At 29.4% G+C, this 5,735-nt stretch overlaps 1 long non-coding RNA gene across 1 annotated transcript; it reads left to right on the forward strand.

Annotated features, from left to right (window-relative positions):
* Nucleotides 1–329: 329 nt before the first annotated feature.
* Nucleotides 330–807, forward strand: LOC137837616 (uncharacterized). Its single transcript, XR_011085496.1, has 2 exons — nucleotides 330–493; nucleotides 598–807. It is a non-coding gene; the product is annotated as an uncharacterized lncRNA (long non-coding RNA).
* The last annotated feature ends 4,928 nt before the right edge of the window (nucleotides 808–5,735 follow it).

The following is a 5,735-nucleotide window of genomic DNA, read 5'->3' on the forward strand; positions in this document are numbered from 1 at the left end:
TATGTTGTATAATTGAAATTATTATTTTTTGTATAAATTAAAGTAACTTTTTGTTGTATAAATTAAATGAATATTTTTGTATAAATTAAATTATTTTTTTGAATAAATTAAATTAAATTAAATTATTTTGTATGAATTAAAGAAAGTTTTTGTTGTATAAATTAAATGCATTTTTTGTATACATTAAATTAATTTATTTGTTGTATAAATTAAAATATTTTTTTTGTATAAATTGAATTAAATTTTTTAATTTTTTAAATGAATTTAAAATAAAGTTTTATAAAAGGAGGTTTGCGTCGCATAGTCTATCCTATTTAAACCAAAAATTTCGCTGCCCCGCTCAATTCCCACTTTTTTCCAAATTACAAAACCTAATTTCAGTTTTCTTTTCGCACTTTGCCTCCAATCGTCGCTTCAGTTCACCTACTCCAGTTAACCGTTTGTCGTTGTCATCGTTGCGTCTCCACTGCACTGCACCGTGTCGCCGTGACTGGTCTGACATTGTTCTTCGGTTGTCTTTTTTTTTTATTTTAATCTTCAGTTTTTTCTTTTTCTTCGTTTCCGCTCCCTCTCTAAGTTTTTTTCTCATCCTTTCAGCTTCAGCCTTTATCGTTGCTATTGAGCTCCACCTCCTGCTCCACGACGGTCAACTTCCACCGTCGCTGCTCCAACATTGGAAGTAAAGTTTTGAAATTTCACATTTTTTTTGGGATTATTGTTGTGTTGTTTTGTTGCTTTGTTGTTGCTTTGTGAATGTAATCTCACATACATTTTAACTTAACTGAAACTTAAATTCTTAATATGTTAGTCATCATATACATGTATGAAATTAAAATTCCAAAATTTCTGAACAAGTTAATTCAATATGGACATATTAAAAATCTTTTAAAATCTAAAATAAACTCAATTGTTAAATAAATGTAAAGTAACCAAAATATCTCTTTCATTATCATTCATAGGTTACCTCAAACTTTTTAAATTTGTATGGACTTGAATTTAATAATTGACATAATATCGTTGAAATGAGAATTAAAGTTTGAGTTTAATAATTAACATAATATTCCTGAAAATTTTGGAGAGTTAATTAATAAAAGGATAGAGAATTAAATAAAATGATAGGAAATTAATAAAATAAGTCATAATTTGTTTTGGAAAAAAATTTATTACCGTTTAAAAATAATTTAGGAAATTGCGTTTGTAATTTTTTTTTCATTGAATATCTTGTAATAATGTAGATTTAGAAGTTTTTCTTTATTTTTTCCATTGATTATGTTGAGTTAATGGTTATATTGTAATAATTAAGTTCAATAGAAATTTAGAAGTTTTATTTTTTTCTCACTGATTATGTTTCAATAATTAAATACATTTAGAAGTTTTTCATTTTTCTATTGTGTTTTAAAAAAAAATATCGGTGCTGCTGAGAATAATTTTTTTCACTATTCCATTGGTTATTTTAAAAAAAAAGCTGGTGGGTGTACAAAATAAATAGGTGCTGCATAATGGGATAAAATATGGGCAGCAGATTGGGCCAACTTTTTGAAGGAAATTATTTTTAGTGATATGGAAGTGTAGATATTAAGTAGAGGCTGCAGAGAGTAAAAAATATGAGCTGCAGATTGGGCCAAAAAATTACAAATAGTAACGTGGGATGTAGAAATTAAATAGGGGCCAAAGAGAGTAAAAATTATTAGCAGCAGAATGGGCCAGAAAATTACAAATAGTGACGTAGGGGTGTATAAATTAAATAAGGGCTGCAGAGAGTAAAAAATATTTGCAGCAGATTGGGCTAACTTTTTAAAGAAAATTACAAATAGTGACGTGGGGGTGTATAAATTACATAGGGGCTGTAGAGAGCAAAATATGTGGGCAGCAGATTGGGCTAACTTTTTCAAGAAAATTTAAAAAAGTGATGTCGGGGTGTATAAAATAAATAGGGGCTGCATAGAGTAAAAGTGAACTAGTGGGTCTAGAAATGAAATTGGCCCAAGTTTCAAATAACTAAAATATTTTAAAAATTGTGACAAATAAAAGTTGAATTAAGATAATTTGTTTAATTTTTATACGTATGCGTTAAATGAAATTACGATTTATGAATTACGATATTTATATGTTCACGTTAAATGAAATTTCGATGTATGAGTTACAATGTTTATACGTATATGTGTAAATGAAATTATGATGTTTACATGTATACGTTAAGTCAAAATTCAATGTATGAATGATAATGTATGAATTATTGTATTATATTTAGCTCGAACCTAATTGTATCCTATTCGTCTAGGATTTACAAGTACAAAATTCTTACACTACCATGATAATTAATTTCAATATATGAATTATTGTACTATATTCAACTCGAACATTATTGTATCCTAATCGTCTAGGATTTACAAATACTGTATTCTTACACTAACACAATAATTAATCACATGAATGAGTATGTTTTAAATATTTAACATACTAAGTTTAAAAAATAAAATTCACATGTGAAATATGCAGTGCATTGGACACTAATATCCACATGATTCATGTATTAGATCGTATGTAGGGTAAAAGTATATGATTAAGTGTTGATAATTTCATCATCAACATGCAAAACAATAGATCGAGATTGAATCTATGAAATGCTTGATTCTTCAAGAAGATTGAGACAACCTTTCATAGATGGCGTTCATGATTTTGTTTCTAAGGCAATGAATCAAGTTTCATACATATCAGATGGAGGGGTAAGGTTGTTGAACATAGGCTTTAATGTCTCCAAATCCAAGTGGATTGCTTGAAGACCCTGCTGCTGGTTGTGTGTGTGTCTTGTGTAGTTTGAATTTGTTAATCCACTCAAGGTTATGATCCAAGATTGTTTGATTCAAGTTCTTTTGAAAAAAAAATGTTTTCTAAAGAAAGTGAAAACTCAACCTTTTGAAATTTCGATTCAACCGGTTGTTTTACAGTTAGAGTATTTTGAAAAGGATTTGAAAAAGCTTGAAATTGGTTGACCTTGCTATCAAGCCAATTCAACCAATTGTTTTGTGTTTTCAATCGGTTGTTTTTTTGAAAATCTTAACAAAATTGTGTTAAGTTTATTTGATCTGATTTAATTGATTTAAAACTGTTTTGGCTCTTACATTAAATGTTTTTAACAACTGTTTGAAGTATAAATAAGTGGTTATACGCTCCTGGTTGTTATTGATTCAAGAGAATACTTTCAAATCAAGTTTTTCCAAGATTGATTCAAGCTTTGGATCTTTTTCTAAGAGTGGAATAGGATTGCATTGTATTCTTTTTACTTTAATATGAGATTGTACCCAGGTGTATTCATTCATTTCTCTCTTGACTACTGTATTTCTGTAAAGACTGGTGTTATGCAAATTCAGAGGTTATTATGAGATTTGAGGTGTTTTTGCCAAATGTGGTGTGTGTTCTTGAAAAGTTCAAGATCACCACTTTGGTGGGTGTTGTGTAATCAAGGTTTTGATTGCTTATTGAATTCTCAGAGGTTTCTGAGGACTGGATGTTGCTTTTGGTAAAGAGTGAATGAGTATAAACTCTTTGTGTTGATCTCTCTATCCCTAGTCTCTTTTAAATATGCTTTTGCTTTGTTTTTAACACTGTTGATAAAAACAACCGATTGTTTCGCATAAACAACCGATTAATTTTCTAGAATCACATTAAAAACAGTTTTGAAATTGGTTGAATTGATTTCTACTTCTTTGATTCTTCATTGTCTTTCAATCTACCTTCAACATTTTGTGAAAATCTTTCATAAACAATTCAACCCCGTCTTTTTAAGGCCTACATTTTTAACAAAGGTGTTTGTGTGTGAAATGTTGTTGTGAGAAAATTCTCAAACCTTCTCATGTCAGGAGTCATCTGCTTCAACATGGGTTTCAATCCAACTACAGGGTATGGATTTATCACGGAGAAGCAAGAACAAATGAGGTTAACTTAAACATTGCATCCACCAGTTATGATAACATTAGGCGTGATGATGACTTTGGGTCATTAGCCGAAATGGTGAACAATTCATACATGCAAGAAAGTGATATAAGAATTCGTTATGCCAATGTTATCGAGAATGTAGAAGAACAACCTAACGCTGAAGCATAAAAGTTTTATGATATGTTAGCATCTGCTCATCAACCCATTTATGATGGAGCAACTCAGTCTAAATTGTCAATAGCCATAAGGCTTTTGGGCACTAGAACCAATTGGCACACAATTGAAAAATGTTTAGATTATTTCATTGAAATGTTACTTGATGTAGCTCCAATAGAGAATTGCATACCCAAGACTTATTATGAAGCAAAAAAAATTATCTCTACTCTCGGCTTGAAGGCTGTCAAGATTGATTGTTGTGAGCTTGGATGCATGTTGTATTACAAGGATGACATAGAATTAAATGAGTGCAAATTTTGTAGTCTTCTTAGGTACTTGCCTCCAAAGGGTCATAACAAAACATACAAAAGAGTGTCGATAAAAAGAATTTTTTATTTGCTTATCATACCACAATTACAAAGACTATATACGTTAATGGAGTCAGCAAGGCAAATGCGATGGCATTATGAAAACAAAACTAATGATGATGTTTTGTGACATCCATCTGATGGGAAAGTTTGGAAACACTTTGATACTAAGTTTAATTATTTCACATTTTTATTATATACTAAGTATTTTAGTTATTTACATTTATTTATTCACATTGTTTGTATTTTTTTTACAGGTTTTCACATATCACATCACTGCTTTTTCTACTTCATGGGATCCATTTTATATTTTCATTTGCACTCTTTTTATGCAATTGAATTATCCAACATTTTATGTTTTAGTACTTTTAGTTAATTTCTAAAGTACAATTTTAATTTTAAGTTTTTTTTTTTATGTATTCATATTCACTTTGAATATTTGGATGAATGAAATTATCTGAATGACTTTGTTTAACTATTTGAATGATTTTTGTATTGTGAATGTGGTGTGAATGATAGCAATTTGTTGTGTTCAATTTTGAATATAATTGGTTTGATATTTGTTGTGTTACATGGTGAAATGGCTAGAACAAAATACATGTTTTTTTTTGCTGTCATTTATGCGTCGGTCAAGCCCACACAAATTTTTTATTTTTTTTATATTAATTTATGCGTCGGTCTTTGCGTAAGCTAAACCGATGCAAAATCTGATGTCAATTTTTTTTCTTGTTCATTGGCCAAACCGACACAGACGTTTTTATACATTTGTGTTGGTTTGACCCACACATAAGCCGACGATATTGTGTTGCTTTTACATCAGCCTGGATGACGACATTTTCGTCCGTTTTTCGTCTGCTTGGTCCACGCAATATGTGTCGCATGCGTTGGCCGACAAAAATGTTACTTTGTTTCCGCGGGTTTTTTAGCGAATGGTTCGCCGACGTAAATATGACGTTTAGGCGTCAATTTTTGCTCATTTGCGTTCGTTTTTGACCAATGAAATATCCTATTTTTCTTGTAATGAATAGTATTTAAAAATCAAGATCAAAACAATTTAAATACACATTTTTTTTAAACATTGAAGAATAATTTTATTTTCACACTCTCATTTAACAACAAATAATAATACTATTTTATTTTAAAATTTTGTGTATATTTATTTTTATTAATTAAATATAATATGTTATTATTAAAAAAGTTGGTGGAAGTAAGAGAAAAAGGTATATGTAAAATAATTATTATTGATAACTAGGAGTATACATAGTATATGCCTAC

This window comes from Phaseolus vulgaris, chromosome 4 (assembly GCF_000499845.2).
Source record: "Phaseolus vulgaris cultivar G19833 chromosome 4, P. vulgaris v2.0, whole genome shotgun sequence".
Classification (NCBI taxonomy): Eukaryota; Viridiplantae; Streptophyta; class Magnoliopsida; order Fabales; family Fabaceae; genus Phaseolus; species Phaseolus vulgaris.